Below are 19,518 nucleotides of genomic sequence, written 5' to 3'. Positions count from 1 at the left end.
ATTGATATTGACAAGAAAACAATGTTAAGATGTTCTAAATTAAAATTACAGCAGCCAGAGAGTAAGAGAGAGAGACTGAACAGTTAGTTAGCCTGTTAATAGCTGTGTACCAGCTCTGACAAAAGACTGATCACATTTCTGTATGTCTATTGGAATTGGGGATTAGACTATTTCTAAGATTATGTAAAAGCGAGATTAGCCAGCACCATAGAGCCCCAGGGCCTCTGCTTACTTGCATATGAATTTTTCAATCTGCTGCCCAGAGCCAATCCACAAGAGCAGACATTTCTTTCTTTCTTTAATAAGGAAGGGAGAAGGAGAGAATGATAGAAACGTCAATGATGAGAGAGAATCACGGATCGGCTGCCTCCTGCACGCCCCCACAGTGGGAATCAAACCCACAACCCGGGACCCCTCAGTCCGCAGGCCGACACTCGATCCCACTAAGCCAAACCAGCCAGGGCCAGACATTTCTTTCTTGCAAACTCTGCCGAGCTTACCCCAGAACTAGCCCTTCCCTTTGTCTATAGCTAATTGTCAATCCTTACATCTTTCTCCTTCCTACTTGGTCTATAAAAATGCTTGCAGAACTCAGGGATGGACATGTCTTTTTTAAATTACCTGCTGGTGGTTTAGATTCCATGTCTCAAGACCAGACTCCTCTTCTTCTTTCTCCTCCTCCTCTTCTTCCTTCCCTGCTAGCAATGGCAAACCCTTTCTTTAAAATAAAATAAAAAAACTTTCAGTCATGGAATTTAACGTATTTTTCTTGTTTGTTTCACAATATAAAACACACCTAAGACAAATTTCTCTTGTTAATATTGACAACTACTTAGAGCCCATCTCCAGAACATTGTGTCAACACAGTTTGATTTACAAAGGCCTCCCTCCAGGAAGGAGAGAAGAGGAAAGTGGGGAAAAAATACCATTCTGCCACGGTTATTTGGTTTTCCCCCTCTACAGTGTACTTAGTAAACATTTGGAAATATTTGTTGATTGAGTCCATTACTCATGTTGCTCTAGTAACAATCATTTATTCATACATACATTCAGGGAACATGAGTGCCCAGTGTTTTTCAGGTGGTGGCTACCAAAGGAAGAAGGTATGATACTGCCTCTGAGGAGTTCTCACTATACACATAGATCCATGGGTAGCTAATCCAACAGCTCCATTTTATTTTTATTTTTTCATTTTATTGTTTAAAGTATTACACATAATAGTACATATATCTCCTTTTTTTCCCCATTGACCTTCCCCCAACAGCTCCATTTTATTTATTTATTTATTATGTATTTACTTTATTTTTTTTAATGAATCTTTATTGTTCAGATTATAACAATTTGTCCTCTTTTTCCCTCCCTTAGCTCCCCTCCACCTGGTTCCCACCTCACCCTCTGCCCTTACCCACCCCACCCAGCTGTCCTCATCCATAGGTGTACGATTTTTGTCCAGTCTCTTCCCGCACCCCCCACACCCTTTTTCCCCTGAGAGTTGTCAGTCCACTCCCTTTCTATGCCCCTGATTCTATTATATTTACCAGTTAATACTGTTCATCAGACTTTTTATTCCCTTGATTTTTAGATTCACTTGTTGATAGATATGTATTTGTTGTTCATAATTTTTATCTTTATCTTTTTCTTCTTCTTCTTCTTAAGGAATACCTTTTAGCATTTTATATAATTCTGGTTTGGTGGTGATGAACTCCTTTAGCTTTATCTTATCTGTGAAGCTCTTTATCTGACCTTCGATTCTGAATGATAGCTTTGCTGGGTAGAGTAATCTTGGTTGTAGTTTCTTGCTATTCATCACTTTGAATATTTCTTGCCATTCCCGTCTGGCCTGCATAGTTTCTGTTGAGAAATCAGCTGACAGTCGTATGGGTGCTCCCTTGTAGGTAACTAACTGTTTTTCTCTTGCTGTGTTTAATATTCTCTCTTTGTCTTTTGCTCTTGGCATTTTAATTATGATGTGTCTTGGTGTGGTCCTCTTTGGATTCCTTTTGTTTGGGGTTCTGTGTGCTTCCTGGACTTGTAAGTCTATTTCTTTCACCAGGTGGGGGAAGTTTTCGGTCACTATTTCTTCAAATAGGTTTTCAGTATCTTGCTCTCTCTCTTCTTCTGGGATCCCCATAATTCTGATGTTGGTACGCTTGAAGTTGTCCCAGAGGCTCCTTACACTATCTTCATATTTTTGGATTCTTTTTTCTTTTTGCTTTTCCGGAGGAGTGTTTTTTGCTTCTTTGTATTCCAAATCTTTGACTTGGTTCTTGTGATCCACTAGTCTGCTTTTAGGTCTCTGTATATTTTTTTTTTTTAAATTTATTTTATTGATTTTTTTACAGAGAGGAAAGGAGAGGGATAGAGAGTTAGAAACATTGATGAGAGAGAAACATTGATTAGCTGCCTTCTGCACACCCCCTACTGGGGATGTGCCTGCAACCAAGGTACATGCCCCTGACCGGAATCGAACCTGGGACCCTTGAATCCGCAGGCCGACTCTCTATCCACTGAGCCAAACCGGCCAGGGCAGGTCTCTGTATATTTTTTATTTCAGTCAGTGTATGCTTAATTTCTAGTTGATCCTTTTTCATATCCTTGAGGGTCTCGTTAAATTTATCGGCTTTTTCTAGAAAATTCTTGAAAAACCTTATAACCGTGGTTTGGAACTCTATATCCAGTTGTTTGCTTCCCTCCATTTCCTTCATTTGTGACCTGCCTCTTTGTCTTCACATTTTAGCTGCTTCTCTCAGTTGATGGAGTGGCTTTGTGTGCTAGGTGTCCTAGCAGGGCCCAGTGGCTCAGCCTCCCCAGTTACCTGATGTGGACACTCTTGGTGTGCCCCTTTATGGGCTGTGTGTGCAGTCTTGTTATAGTTAAGTCTAGATTATTGTTAGTATCACTGGGGGGAGTTGACCTCCAGGCCAATTGGCTGTGAGGATCAGCTGTGTCTACGCTGGGAGAGCTTCTGTGCTCAGCTTGGATGGGGTGGAGTCTCAGAGTGGAGCAAACAGCCTTGGTTTCCTGTCAGCCCCTCCCTAAGAGGCCCCTGTGTCTCAGTGTCCCACGCCAATGGCTGCATGCACCTCTGAGAGAAGGCTGCCCTCGAGTTTCGCCTGCTGCCAGACAGTCCAGTTTCTTCCCGAATAAGTCTGGGTACCCAAAGTCTCACCCAGAACTGGAGTTCAGTGCAGTCGGGAGGTTTTGTTTCCCTCCCGAATGAGACAGCTAGATGCACGCTTGCTGCCCGCCCTCTCCGCACGCCGTGCCTCCACACCTCTGCCTTCCAGAGCTCCCGAGTCTCAGTGTGATTTTCCTGACAGTCCAGTTTCACCCAGTATGAGACTGGGTTCCCCGAATCTCCCCCGAAACTGGAGTTCAGCTCAGAGTGGAGCCTTTGTCTCCCTCCTGTTCGAGTAAGCCATCCGCGTATTCAGCCGCCCGCCCTTTCCATGCGCGCGGGTCTCCGCATCTCTGTCTTCCGCTGCTCCTCTGAGTCTCAGTGTCCTTTTCTCTTTCCTTCTAGTTGTGGAATTTCCACTCAGCCAGCTTTCCTGTGGTTCTGGACGATGTCCGCTCTGTCTTCCAGTTGCAGTTTTGAAATTGTTGTGCGAGGCAGCAGTATAGGTGTTTACCTATGCCGCTATCTTGGTTTCTCCAACAGCTCCATTTTAAAGAAATGGAAGTTAAAGTGCAGGAAACAAGGTAGCATTTGTTCAATGTCATAGGCTAGCATCAATTAGCCTCAAAGCAACAGGACTAAAACTCATTTCCTGACTTGCTAGAATTTCTGTTAGTGTGGAGCTGCCTGGCTGCTGCATGTGCAAATGTGGTGAACTCTAACAGGAGAGAGAGGACATTCAGAATGAGGTGGCAGCCCACAAGCACCTTGGATGAGCCAGAAGAAAACGTCCAATCCAACCATGACCGCAAAAAGCACCATCGGGAAATTTGCATTCTTTTTTCCCCTTCGAGCTTGAAATGAGGAAAAGTGAGCCCAGAAAACCCAAAATGGACATTTGCACAGAGGTTTATCAGGTGGGCCCAAAAGTCTGTGTTTACTCCTATCAGGGTGTTTCTCAATGAACTACAGTGGTCTGGCTTTGAATTTGGTTCTCTCCATAACCTAGAGCTCAGTGAGGGCAGGGAACAGGTCTGATTCATCTTTGTATCTCCAGTACAAACTATATATTTCTTAAAAAATAAAATGGCCCTAGTTGGTTTGGCTCAGTGGATAGAGCGTTGGCCTGCAGACTGAAGGGTCCCAGGTTTGATTCTAGTCAAGGGCACATGCCTGGGTTGCGGGCTCAATCCCCGGTGGGGGGGCGTGCAGGAGGCAGCTGTTCAATGATTCTCATCATTAATGTTTCTAATCTCTCTCTTCCTGTCCCTTCCTCCCTGAAATCAATTTAAAATTTTAAAAAAAAAAATATCTACACAGGTATGGGATGACTGAGCAGCAGCATAGTAGGAAAAACCTGTATCCTCAAATCAGCTGGTACAGTATTAGGCTTTCTACTAGTAAATATAAGTGCAGTACCCACAATGGGGAAATGGGTAGTCCCGTGGCTCTGCTGCTGTGGTTAGAAGATTCTTAGAATTTGGAGTTTCCTGTGGTTGACCCACTTCACTTGCCCACCAGGAAGTGGAAGAGAGAGTAGGGACTTTAGAATATTTCATTTGGGAAATGGCTGAGGGAAGAAAGGAGGGACTCATGGTGCTTATTCAGAAATATTTGAAGGTCTGTTATATGAAAAGGTATCAGACCTGTTTCAGTGCCTACAGAGAGTATGACTAGGATTGGTGAATATTCATCAGACACATTTTGGCTCAGGATGAGAAAGAACTGTCACAGTAAAGTAACTTTCCTTGGAAAATTACAAGTTTTCTGGCAGAGTTCAGGCAGGGGCTGGATGTCTGAAAATAACCGTCACAGTGATTTTTTGTTTCGAAGGTTGCAAGGGCAGAGCTTGGTTTGGAACCCTGGTTTCCCACTAATATTACATTTCATTAGGTTTTATAAGAACTGCCCTTTGAAATGTGACATTACTCCAGGATACAGGCTGGACTCTGTCTGACAGTTACTTCCAGGCATTGTTGGTGGTTGTGAATTGGTAACGTGGACTTCACCCACTCTGCCAACCTTACACCCTCCACCCCCCTCTCCTTTACTGGTATGAACTTTAAAATTAATTGCATTTACTGATCATAACCACAAGGTGGCAGCGCTGCCCCACTGGTATTTTCTAAGAACTCAGATGTGGGCAAATCTGAGAGCCGGAATTAGGATTAGAAAAATGACAATTGAGATGAGTCTGAAACCATTGCATTTTAGAACGGAAAGACATTGTAGAGAATTGTCTCAAACTTTGCTGTGTTTACAGATCACCTGAGGATCTTGTTTAAATACAAATCTGATTTCTTTTGGGGCCTGAGATTTTGCATTTCTAATAAGCTTTTGGATGATGCTGTCACAGCTGGTTGGTGGGCCACACTTTGAATAGCAAAGGTTTAGAGGTCATTTAGAGATTAATTCTCACTTCACCTGATTTATGAATAAAGAGAAACTGAAATCTAGAGGGAGATTGTGACTTGCCTAACATAGTCATAACTCCCCACCCCCACCCCCCCCCCCATTGATTTCAGAGAGGAAGGGAGAGGGAGAGATAGAAACATCATGATGAGTGCCGAAACCGGTTTGAATTCCGGTCAAGGGCATGTACCTTGGTTGCGAGCATATCCCCAGTAGGGGGTGTGAAGAGGCAGCTGATCGATGTTTCTAACTCTATCCCTCTCTCTTCCTCTCTGTAAAAAATCAGTAAAATATATTAAAAAAAGAAAAAGAGAAACATCATGATGAGAGAGAATCATTGATTGGCTGCCTCCTGCATCCCCCCTACTGGGGACTGAGCCTGAAACCTGGGCAGGTGCCCCTGGCCAGAATAGAATGTGGGACTCTTTCAGTCCGCACTCTATCAACTGAGCCAAACTGGTCAGAGCATAGTCATGACTTTAGTGTGTAACTTTTTGCATTTAAGCCCAAGCTTCTGACTTAATCCAGTTCTCGCTCCACTATATCATGTGACCTCCTTTAGTCTTGTTTTTGGTATCTTTTTAACTTAGGAACCCAGAATCCCCATTTTTACCGCCATCCCCTTTGGCCTTTGCGCAAGTTGTCACTTTGGTTACCCAGAACCTTCGGTTGTTTTTCTATAACCACAGATCAAGATCAAATGTCTCTGACTTGTTTTCATGACTGTGCAACAAATGGTCCCACTTTAGAAAGGTTACCTAACTTTCCTGTTTCTTAGCCCTGTCTTCGATTGTAACTATCCCCGTTCCTTCCTGTTCCCTAAACATACTGTGTGCAGGCTTCTTTCAGTGGTAATGGTGCTGGCAAGGATTCTGGAGTTAGACATACCTACTTTCTACTCCAATCAGGTCCATGACCCAGCTTGGCAAGTTAATTCACCTTCTTAAAGATCAGCATCCTGCTCTGAAATAACCCCATACAGTGGTTGAGAGGAATAAATGGCATATGCAGGCCCACTCTCATTCCTGAAATCACCTTCAAAATGGATTGATCTACAATGGTGCCTGATACCTGGTTCCCTGTGCTTGTCTCTGTTTCCCTGAGACTTAACCTTGCAAAGGCCTAACCTGAATCCTGTCTCTTTCTCAAAACCTTTCCCAGCCACTCCTGACCTGTTGGTACCACCCTTCTATAAGGCATTTCACCCAGGTATTAGTGTTTAATTACTAGTATGTGTCAGCCCTCTCAGTGAGACCGTTAGAGAGGCTTGAGGGATAATTGGCCATGTAATAATTGAGGGATAACTGAGTTAATTGTTTTTTTAGTACTCTCCAAGTGTTAGAGCTACCTTCTCTTTTGTCACTTACTGCCTCCCAGCAGCTCCTGCACCAGCAACCCCAGATTCTGGTACTTGGTGAATAAATTAGGGCTAGTTCTCGTCAGGCTCCTTCCTGCCTCCACATTTTGGTTAAATTGGCGTGCATGTTATCAGATGGCTCCTCCTCAGGAGGGGTTGATGAACTCTCTTTATGGAAACCCCAAGTTAATAACACTAAGGAAGTTGAGCACAGTACTATCAGCCTGGGGACAGGAGATGTGTACACCTTCCTATTTTGTAAAATTTATAGCAAGGTCCTTACTCTCTTAACTTCAGAAGAGATTAAGGACAAAAAGACTAAGTGGGGAGGGAAAGATTATTTAAGGGAGATCACATACCTCTGACCTAGATTCTGTAAATTATTCATTCAGCTGTACCCAGAAGTGTTTATCTTTGCATATGTGGTCGTATATTTTATCACAGGATCCATAATTCCCTCCCTCAGTGGCAATTAGAAGCTCATGTCAGGCGTATGACAATAAAATTACATGGTGTGTGTTTTCACTGAAGCAAAGGTTTCTGTGAGGCCTGGAGTGGAAACAGACCAGGAGGGCTGGACACTTTACTTAGGGACCTGCCTTCTCTTTTTATTGGACAGCAGCCTTCTCAATCAGGGGATTTTTGGCCTTTCCATTTCCCTGCCAGGAGCTCATGCCAAAGTCCACAGTTTGCCTGGAACAAACTGTCTTTTTTTTTTTTTTTTTAAAGGGAGGCCCAAGGCATGGATTCCTTTCAGTTTTCCAGGATTTTAATCTCTATTGTCGAAACTGGTGGTTTCCAACCTTTGATGCTGGTTAGAATCACCAGCTGGGCATTTAATGCCTGTGCCTTATCCCCAGAGAGCCTGATTTGATTGGCCTATGATGTGGCCCAGACGTTGGTAGTTTTAAAAAGCTTCCAGGTAAAATAGTCACTTTAAAGTGTAGAAACCTTAGCCAAGTGTTCAAAGTTAACATGACCAGTAATGAGAGATATTGATATCACAGGCCTCCTGATATGGCAGACTGAGAAAGCACAGCATCCCTTCTGTGGTATTCTTGCCCAAAGTACATAACCTAAGTTTAATCATGAAGAAATATCAGAAGAGCCCAACCTGAGGGTCATTCTACAAAATAACTGACCAATATTTTAAAGAAATGTTAAGGTTATGAAGGAAAAAGAAATCCTGAGGAACTGGTCCAGATTAAAGAAGACTGAAAAGCCAAAACAACTAACTGCCATGTGTGAGCCTAGATTGGCTCCTTGTCTAGAACAAGGACGTTAGTGAGAAGGTCAAAGGAATTTGAATAAGATCTGTAGATCAGCTCATGATATTATATTGATGTTAATTTATTCATTTTGATAATTGTTCCATGGTTATCTACAGCATTAATATTTGGGGAAGTTGAATGAAGGGTATATAGAAACTTTGACTATTTTTGGAACATTTTTTGAATGCCTAAAATTAGGTTAAAATGAAAAGTTAAAAAAAGAGAACTTCTGGGTAATTAATGAGTTGCCAGAGTTGGGAACCACTTCCTTAAGTCATCTTGCCTAATATTGTCAGAGTAATCTTCTTGAAATGATATTTTGTCATATTTCTGACTTTCTCAAAGTGTTTCAGTGACTCTGATCATCTGTAGGGTAATGTTCAAATTTCTTAGGCTGCCATTAAAAACCCCAAAGCATGGCCCCAATCTGTTCCCTTTGTCTATGCGACCTCAACTGCATTTTACTTTCTCATTTTTGAGTTTACTATAATTCTTTTCCTTCTTCCTATAATACTCTTGCCTTCCTGCCCAGCCTCCTGAATTATTCTTCATCCTAAAGCCCATTTCAGATTCTATCTTTTTATTGAAATCTTTTATGAGTATTTTTGTTAGAAGCAATCATCTTTTCTTTGGAAATCTGGTAGGTCGGATTGTGTGGCATGAAAACATGAACTTTAGATTCAGAAATATGTAAGTTTGAATTCTGGTTCCATCTTTAATCAATCCTGGTGGTAGTAGTTTAAAAAAGCTTCTTGGCCCGGCTGGCATGACTCAGTGTTTGAGCATTGATCTATGAACCAGGAGGTCACAGTTCGATTCCTTTTCAGGGCACATGCCTAGGTTTTGGGCTTTATCCCTAGAGTGGGGCATGCAGAGGCAGCCGATCAATGATTCTCTCTCATTACTGATGTTTCTATCTCCGTCCCTCTCTCTTCCAATCTGAAATCAATTTTTAAAAAGTATATGTATTTTAAAGAAAGCTTCTTAGATAAGGGACAAGTTAATTGACTTCTTGGAGTTTCGGTTTCTCCTTTGCAAAATAGGGATAATGGTACCTACTTCAAAGGGTCACATTAGATGAGGTGCAAACACAAAGGTGCCACATTCAGGATGTTCTTCCTCCTCTTGTTTGTAGCTCAGTGGTCCCCAAAGGGATTGTGGGTGGTCCAAAGGCTCTGTGAAAATTTCCTGCAGAGCCTATGAAAGATATTTGTGTTTGGTCATTATAATTAGACACTCTTGAGTTGAATTGAGTGCTTGGGCTTTAAGGAATTTAACTAAGCTTTTTTTTTCCCTAGAACCCAACGCAATAAATAAGTGACCCATGGATACAGAAATGTAACCCGATAGAGGTAGACTAAAGGGACAATGGGTTTCTAAAGGGAAAAAGCTGTGATGCTTCCCACACCCAGCCCTCTGCTCTCAGTCAGATGACTTTGAGGAAGTTATGACTCCTTAATAAAACTCCTTAAACCATGAGTCCTGCATAGCAACCCTCCAATAACTTATTTCTTGCCCAATTGGTATGTACATAGGTGAGTCAGGTCCCTTTTGAGTCAAGAACACTTTACTCCCCTTTCTACCACCTCCACCCACACAGCATAGTGCTAGGTTCAGCGGTTTGGCCCCAGGTCTCTGGCCTCTACTACTGGTTTAAGAGCACAAGACCAGGAAGGGTGACTGAGAAGGAAGTCAGATGCCAACAGGCCTGGAAAGAGACAGGTGGGGCTGCAATTGTTCAAAGGCCACAAACTCTGGTTATGTTTTATGACTGCCTCTGATTGGAATCTCCTCCCCTTTGTGACTGTTCCAGGGACTCTCCCACCTCCTGCTTCCTTTTCATGATGCTTTCTTTCCCTAGTGCACCCCTTTTATGGCCAGAGAATGGCTGTGCAAATAGTTGACAATTTAGTGAAAATAACTTTTCATGGTGACCGGGAACCAGATCCTGTTTCTTCTTAAAAGATATTGAGGCCCATAGACACAATTCTGAGGTTCAAAAAAGTTTTTGTGATGGGATGTGTAACTGTGAGTTTGGTGTTAGGGAGTGGGTGCACAAGTGAAGGGCAAGGCAGAAAACAAAGTGCTGACTGTTTTTCAAATCCTGAAAATGAAAGGTGGATTTCATTCAGGATTCCTCAGAAATCTTAGCGTGTTCTCTGCCCAGATTAAGTTATCAACATTTATTTGGGTGGGAGATGAGGTTTTAAATGATGGAGTTGTGAAATGTTAGGTAAATTACTTAATTTCTCTGTCCCAGTTTTTTTTAATGTGTTAAAACAGAATGATAATACTCATGGCATTGCGTGTGAGTGTATGAAAACTGTATCTATAACAATAGAAGTGTAATATGCTAATTAGTCTGGACGTCCTTCCAGATGACCCTCCAGATGAAGCAGGGGTTGCGAGGGAAGCCCAGGTCCCGGGTGCCAGAGGGAAGCTAGTGCTAGCAGCTGAAGGAAGGAAGGCCTACTTTTGCATGAATTTTGTGCATCAGGCCTCTAGTCTACATATAAAACCCTTAGGATAGTACCTGGCACATAGTGAGTGCTGAGTAAGCGTGAACTATTGTAATTATGGGACTAGGCAGAGGTGCCACCCTGGTCATCTGGAGTAGAGAGGCATCTTCTAGCCAGGGTCCTGGCAGGCCAGCTGGAGATGAAGATGATAGAGGAAGGCTTAACTTGATGGAGTGAAAGGATTAGGTAGCACTAAGTCATGGACAACATTCTGGAAAATTCAACATGTTTTAATTTAACAGCAGAAATACCAGAGGGTGTGCAGCTTCTGTCACAGTTATAGTCCTGTGGGTCTGTGAATGTGTCCTAGAATTAAATGGTTTTGCTGAAAGCCAAGCCCAGAAACAAGCTTCAGGGGCTGTCTTGCAAATAGCAGTCTTTTTTTTTTTTTTTTGGTATAGCAAAGATGGAAATTTATTGAGGAACAAGTATAGACTCCCACGAGGGAGGGGGAAAGAGTCCCTGCAAATAGCATTCTTGCTAAAGGAATTCCCTATTGTGGCCCTGACATTCCTTTTGTCTCTGTACTATCCTTATTTATTAGGTGTAAAGAGAAAGAATGAAGAAGGATGAAACAAGAAAAATGAATGTATAAATTAACAGGGCAAAATTGGGGCTGGCCATGTGTAAGTTACAAGGAACTGTATATAAGTTTTATGCGAATGTATAAAGACTTTGACCTCTCCAAATATATATATATATATATATATATATATAAATATATATATATATATATCTTTAGTACATGTCACATTCCATCCCAAGAAGTATTCAAGCAGAATCACAAGAAATGGGTAGTAGGTCTTCTTTGCTAAATGGTTAGAGTCTAACCGTTAGACTGAGTAAGTCACTGAAGAGAAAGAAGACAGAGGAGAAATGGACAAGGTTGAGAGAAAATGGGATGGCAAAAGGAACGGTATGTTTACGGAGGGTTCATCATTTACCAGGCACTATTTTTCATGCCTTATGTATCTTAACTTACACTTTTACTGTCAGTAAGAGTTATCCTTGTTACAGATGGGAAAAAAGACTCCAAGGGAGGTGAAGTGACTGGTCTAGGGTCATCCAACCAGTTAGTGACAGAGCTAGTGTTTCACCTCAAAGCGTGTGCTCCTGCCTCAGTATCAGAAGGAAAGTGAAAAAGAAGGAAGGCAAAGGAAAATTTTAGTGTGGGTAGTTTTATTTTTTAATTTTATTTAAAAATATTTTTATTGATTTCAGAGAGAAAGAATGAGGGAGGGAGAGATAGAAACATCAATGATGAGAGAGAATCATTGATTGGCTGCTTCCTGCATGCCCCCCACTGGGGATGGAGCCTGCAACCCTGGCATGTGCCCTAACCAGGAATCGAACTGTGACCTCCTGGTTCATAGGTCGACGCCCAGCCATGAGCCACACCAGCTGGATTGTGAGTAAAGTTTTAAAAAGGAACTAGGGTAGGCAAATAATGGCCTCCCCCAAATGTCCATATCCTAATCCCAGAAACCTATGAATGTTACTTTATGTGGCAAAAGGGATTTTGCAGGATTTTGAGATGGTGGGATCAATGTAATCACAAGGGTGGTAGCAAGGGAATTAGGGTCAGAATGATGCAGCATGAGAAAGACTCCCGGGGCCAATGCTGGTTTTGAAGAAGGAAGGGGGCTATGAACCAAGGATGTGCGTGGCCCCTAGAAACTTGATAAGGTAAGGAAGCAGATTTGCCACTGAACCTCCAGAAGGAGTACTGTCCTGTTGACACCTTGATTTTGGCCCAGTTTGACCCCATTTTGGATTTCTGACTTCCATAACTATAAGAACTGGGGGGAAAAGTATATAATCTTTGTATTCCAGGAGTTATAGTCTGTCACCCAGAAAAAGAGACTGAAAGAAATATGCCCAAATGTTAAACAATGATTAAGTCTAGGTTGTGGGTGAGAAATGTAATCTGGGTAATATTTATTTTTTCTTTCATACTTTATCTTAATTTTTTAAGATAAAAAAATTAAATAACATTACATCGTAATGTTGTAAGCAGCGGTATGTTCAAAAAACGGTGGGAACACAGAAGAGGGAACCATTCCAATGCCTGTGGGAGCCCCTTCACGATCTCTGAGAAGCGTGCCATTTGAGTTTGCTAAGGGCACCGGCATGAGAAAGGAAGGATGTTATAGCTAGAGAACAGCTTGTGCAAGGTCAGGAAGGAAGAAACAACAGATTTTGTTCTGGGGGTAAACATTTCTTTCTTTAGAAATGGTCCATCACTTCAGTGGATCAAACCCAAAGAAATGAGTCTCTAGGCATCAAGGAATATGGTTAGAGATCTTTTTTTTAATCCTCACCTGAGGATCTTTTTCCTTTTTTTTTTTTTAGAGAAAGTATAAGGGAGAGGGAAAGACAGAGAGAATCATCGATTGGTTGCCTCCTGGATGACCCTCAATCAGGGCCCAGGCCAGGGAGGAGCCTGCAACCGAGATACATGCCCTTGACTGGAATTGAACCTAGGACCCTTAGGTCCACAGGCCGATGCTCTATGCATCAAGCCAAACCAGCTAGGACTGGTTAGATCTCTTTTAGGGGGTGAACCAATAAACTTTCTGGCAAGTCGGAATTAGATAGAGTAGCTTGGACTTCGAGGCTGTGGAGAATGTGCTCATGAAATTTGTTGTTGAAAACCCAACCTTTTCTGCTTTTTCCCTCCCTGTTTCTTGCAACACTAAGGTGGGCAAGGCCCCCGTCCCCAAACCCAGTTCCCTGTATTTTGTAGGAGGGTTTGTTTTCTTGTTGAGAGGTGGATGTGTAGCTCTGAGATTTTTTGTTTTTTCTTTCACGAATTACGGAAATGATAGAGTGGTTCCATTCTCTACTAACAGTATCATAATGGAGTCATCTAAATCTCATCTTAATTCCTCCACCCTCTATGGAGCCACGCCTTTTCCTGGCCCTCATAGATCCAGGGAGACTCACAGGCTATACAAAGCACTAAGTGAGGAAAACAAAACAAAACATGCAAACCCAGTGGTGAGTAAGAACTGTTATAATTGCCTCTATTTTCTTAAAGTATGTGTTCCTTTCTCTCCCCCCCCCCTCCCGCCCCCACACACACACCCTGATATTTTAGGGCCACGTCTTGATCTCTGGCACAAAACTGGTTTCTTTGCTTTTGCTGTGGTTTTGTTCCACCCACTAAGACAATGTACCTATTTTTTCCTATAGTCAAAGGCCCTTGTGTTTTGTCCCAAGATTTGAACTGGTGCCAAAGCTCACGACTTCCTGTTCTGTTCCTTCCAGGTCACTTTGGAATCTACAGGCTTGTATGGTGTGGTAGGGGGGTCTTGAGTTATGTCTAGGGAAAGGGGAACATTGTGGGAATCTCACTGACCTTGGGAGAGTCTTCTATGTCTATTGGCAGAAAAAGCAGAGTTGTTGGCCAGGGGACCTGGATCCTGGTGATGGTGACTAAGCTCTGACCCTTAGTAGATTTGTTTCTCTAGGCTGTAGCCTTATCTGCTTCAAAATGAGATTTGACTAGATAAACTCAAGCCCTACCTACAGCTGGAATGCCCTGGCTGTGCATCTCCTCCCCTCCCCTCCCGCACCTGCCTATCCTCCACTTTCCTCACTAGAACCTGTTTCATTCCTTCAAAGGCCCAAGGATGCTAAACTCAGTTTTGGATGTTGAGATAAAATGCCTGTGGACTATCCAGGTGGAAATACTATATAGGCAGTGGGAAGAAGCTCTAGAGGCTGGGCTCGTGTGAGGGCGTGGTGGAGGCCAAGATGGGGAAGTAGAGCGAGACCAGAGCTGTGCCTATGCAGTCTGCTGGACCTGTCTCCGCTCCTTGTCACAAGGCACAGGGCTGTGTTCTACTCTTCGTCAATCTTTTCTTTGTTTATCAGAGTGACTTTTTAGGGTTTTGGCCAGATAAGATATTCTTAACCTGTGAGGGTGTGTGTGTGTGTGTGTGTGTGTGTGTGTGTGTGTGTGTGTGTATGTCATATATTAATTACCTATAAGTCTTTTAAGAAATGTTTTTATTGATTTTAGAGAGAGAGGAAGGGAGAGGGATAAAGAGATAGAAACATTGATGAGAGAGAAACATCATTAATCAACTGCCTCCTGCATGCCTCCTACCAGGGATCAAGTCTGCAACCAGGGCATGTGCCCTGACCAGGAATCAACCAGTGACCTCTTGGTTCATGGGCTGACGCTCAACCACTGAGCAATACTGACCAGGCTGCCTATTAGTCTTTTTTGGAAAATGGGGGCTGTGAATCCATGAGGAGTGAGGTAGAAAGGGGAGGAGGAAAGGAAGGATGTTTGGAGAAAGATAATAGAGAAGAGCAGGCAACTAAAACCCATACTATAAAACACTTTAACATGAAAATTTTAAGTTTTGTTGAGAACACTGTGAGGGGTAAGGGTGTATTAGGAGGGCAAAGGGGAAGAAGTAATTTAGAAGGATTAAGCTCATAACTAGGTTACTAGGTCTAGAAATCTCCTTGGAAGCCTTTTGATAGCTTAAAAATTGCTTGATCTGTCAATTTGTTGGGAGTAATGAGTTTTATAACATACTAGGGGCCCAGTGCATGAATTTGTGCACCTTGAAAGGAACTGTGGGCCAAGAGGCTGCGGTAGGCACAGGGGCGGGTTTCAGCCCATCCTCTGATACTCCGTCTGGCCCCTTCCACTGCAGCTTCTGGTCCTCTGTCTGCCGGCAGCCACGATCCCACTGCTTGCACCTGCTGACAGTGTGGAGCAATCGGTGGCCGGTGCCAGCAGCGGGTGCAAGCGGGGCCAGCGCAATCAGCAGGTGTGAGCAGCGGCTGCTGGCCCGATCACCCCTCAGGAGCAGAGGGAGGTGGAGAAGCCCTCAGGGGTGACCAGGGCCGGCAGCCGCCACTTGCACCCACTGATGGTGCTGAGTGATCAGGACTGGTGCCAGGCACCGGCAGTGGGTGCGAGTGGCGGCTCTGGCACTGGCAGCAGGTGTGAGTGCTGGGCAGGACCGGGGCACATGGGAGCAAAGAATTTTCAGTAACCATCAGAGGCTTGCCCCGATGACAGTGACTGGTGCCCCGCCTTGGTCTGGCACCCCTGCTCACCTGCTCCACCATCCCACCATGGTCAATGCCCACCATATTCTGCACACGCCCCCTGGTGGTCAGTGCACATCATAGAGACCAGTTGTTCAGTTGTTCCAGTTGTTCCGCTGTTCGGTCTATTTGCATATTAGCCTTTTATTATATAGGATGGCATGTAAAATACCAATAGCCAACAAATATGGTGTAGTTACTAATTACCGTATAGTACAATTGACAACTAGTATAACTGTGTGTTAATATATCTAATAGCCAACAAATATTGTGTGCTTATGAGCTACTAGGCAGTGTAGTAAACACTAACTAGATGATCTCATTTGATCCTCATAACAGCACAGGAGGTGGGAATTTTTATTAGCCCCATTTTACAAATGATGGGACTAAGGTGTAGTTATTTGCCAGGACCTTGCTGCTTGTGTGCTAGAGCCAGAATTTGAAGCTGGAGAACTTCATAGCATCTGCCTTTAACCACTGAGCAGTCCAATGGAAACGTGATACCAGAAATAGGACCTGGCCCTGAGCAGGTCTGCCTCGGGACAGTCGGTAGTGTGTGGCTTCTTGACTTCATGCAGGCAGAATTTCAGAACACGAATCCAGATGACATCTTTGGCTCACCAAGATGTCAGAGAAAAGGGGGCCTTGGGGGCAGGTTCAGGAGGTTTGTCTGGGATAAACTACCACTGCCCATTGCTTTCCTGGTTGCAAGCTTTTCAGGGTCCATTAGAGTTTAGGAGATGCGTGCCTGTGGGTGTGGAGAGTGTGCACTGGGACCTTAGTTTTGAGAGGTTTTAAAGATTGGGTGTTTAGGGGAGTTCTTAGGGGAAGATCTTAATAGAATATTCTAAGTTTTATGCTGATGTACCAAAATGAGATTTATTCTCTTAACCTCATCTGTCCTTGGGTGTGTTTGGCAAATGGCACTGATTGGATTTCTGCTGTCTATCTCCTTGACTAGGGTAATTTAAGCTTCTTACTCTCTGGTTGGGGAGAAGTGCAAAACATTTACTCTTAAATGTATTTTAATTGATTTTAGAGAGTAAGAGAGAGAAACATCAATGATGAGAGAGAATCATTGATCGGCTGCCTCCTGCACATCCCCTACTAGGGGATTGAGCCCGAAACCCAGGCATGTGCCCTTGACCGGAATCAAACCCGGGAGGGACCTTTCAGTCCAAAGGCTGACGCTCTATCTGCTGAGCTAAACCGGCCAGGGCTATGCTTTCTTTCTTTCTCTGGGCTATTGGAGGGGTGCATTTCATTCTGAGAATGGATGAGATCATTCTGACATTTATGCTAGAGGAGGCATTTTTAGTCAGTGTCATTTATTCACATTTTCCTTTCACTCTTCATTTGCTTTTTTCTTATATCCCCTCCCCCCATACACACACCCCTCCCCAGGGATGGGTTTCACTTCTCTGCCTGTCCCCTGGGTAGCTTACCACCTGGCTGGTACAGAGACTGGAGGAGGCCAACTGAGCCTGGATGTGGTTTGGTGCCCAGTGGGGGATGTGCACTGGGAGGGAGCATTTGCACTGTAGTTTCTCTTCAGCCCAGCCATCCTCTCACCTGGAGATGGAGCTTCCCATGGAGTTTAGCTCCTTCACCTCAGTCTGTTCAAGAGCAGGGACAAACTGAGAGTAGCAGTGGGGACAGTGGGGTTGCAGCCTGGGAATTTTATTGGAAATCCTGTACCCACATATTTAGTGGTCTGCTGTATCCACATATTTTCTGACAGAGGGTTTATCTCCCTAAGGCTCTGAACCAGGCAATGCCAATAAACAGTAGGAAATGGGAATCTTTCTGTCATCTACTAGCAAGTTTGGAGGGTGATCCAGTTACACCCTCTACCTTGAATAAGGATAATGGAGAGTTTTATACAGTTCACTTTGGAGGATTATTCACACACTGTGGCCTCTGGAAGATGCAGAGGTGGGGAGAGTCCTGGGCTGGGAGTGAGGGGACCTGGTTCTGAGTCAGCTAAGCAACCATTTTCCTCTGTTAGCAGGAAAATGTCACTCGACCACTCTGAACTTGAGTTTTCTTATATGCAAATTGTTGGGTTTGGGTGAGATAGTCTTTCGTGTTCTATGATTAGTAGCAAGGAGGCAGGGGCAGGTGTGACAGAACCTTGTATGCTGCTGTTTTTTGTGTTTCTTATTCCTCCCTCCCTCCAAACAAGCAGGTTTTGAGTTCTATTTATGCTAGAGGAGGCATTTTTAGTCAGTGTCATTTATTCACATTGTCCTTTCACTCTTCATTTGCTTTTTTCTTATATCCCAGCTCCTCTTGCGCAGCTGTGTGTTTCAGTGGCTTGAAGATGCCCACTGTGGGTGTGGTGAGGAGAGTCTCTGAGCCAGGAGTCCCCTTGGCCCTGGGGAACATGGACCTGGCCCTCTGCCCTTGCACAGACTTCTCATGTTTTGGCGTGATATGACTTCCTGTTCTTCTACCTCCTCTACAACCTACCCCTGAGCATCAGATTCAGTTTCAGATGGGTTATCATTGTTTTGATAACTTTCCTGGCTGTTTCCTGCCTGTGATTCTCTGAAACAAATAGCAGGAAATTGTTTTCACAACCATCAGCATCTCTGCTTCATGTTTTCCTCTTTCCCCATAAAACCTGACATAACATACAGGCACACAGAAACACATTGCATGCTCCCAGCATTCATCTATGGGGAAGGGTCGGGTGGGATTATGTTCTTCATATTGTCTAGGGCAGGCGTCCTCAAACTATGGCCCGCGGGCCACATGCAGGTGTTTTTGCCGTGTTTTTTGTTTTTTTTTGTTTTTTCAACCTACTTCTTTATTTCTCTTTTTATATTTACTAGAGCTGGTGAGTTACTTTCAAGTACATTGTTTACTTTCTAAATATTTGGAGATTTTTTCAGATATCTTTTTTTTTTATTTCTTTATTGGTTAAGGTGTCACATATTTGTCCTCATCCCCCCATTCCCATCACACACCCCTCCTCACGAATGCCCCAACCCACTGTTGAACTTAACCACTGGTTAGGCTCATATGCATGCACACAAGTCCTTTGGTTGATCTCTCCCCCCTTCCCCCACCGTTTTGTTTTTTCACTTCAAAATAAGATATGTGCGGTGTGCATAGGAATTTGTTCATAGTTTTTTTAAAACTGTAGTCCAGCCCTCCAACGGTCTGAGGGACAGTGAACTGGCCCCTTGTTTAAAAAGTTTGAGGACCCCTGGTCTAGGGGCCTGCATAACACATGTGAATCGGAGTGGTGTCTCAATGTCTTGTATATTTCTGTCACTTAAGAATTTAGAGTGGGCGCTATAAATGTGCTTGAGTGTATATTACATGTGCCTGGGTGTGTGCACGTGGGTCAAAGTATGGAGTCAATGGCAGTTGCTGCTGAGAGGAAGTGGCAGATGCAGGAGCTGGTTTTGCTCTCTTCAGTTTCTGCTTTTTGTGCAATGTTCTGGTAACTTGTGTTGTCAGAAAGCTGATTAGAAAGGTGATAGAAATTTCCTTAGTTGGTCTGAAATTCACCTTGTTTTATTCTTGGGTGTGTAATATATGAGGGTGTGGGGAGGTGGAGGATGAAACAAACAGTGTGAGGTAAGTTCTCCGAAACTGGATGTTCATTATTTAGCCATCGCCACCCTTGGATTTGTGAGCAGACCCAGGGGATTTGAGAGCTGCTGTGGCACAGGTATTGTCCTCTTCTGGGAAGATCAGAGACAAGTAGACAAGCAGGAAACAGGTCAAATTTGTGGCTTGTTTCTAACCAAC

The sequence above is a fragment of the Eptesicus fuscus genome, chromosome 21 (assembly GCF_027574615.1).
Source record: "Eptesicus fuscus isolate TK198812 chromosome 21, DD_ASM_mEF_20220401, whole genome shotgun sequence".
NCBI lineage: Eukaryota > Metazoa > Chordata > Mammalia > Chiroptera > Vespertilionidae > Eptesicus > Eptesicus fuscus.
Note: the sequence above shows the minus strand (reverse complement) of the source record.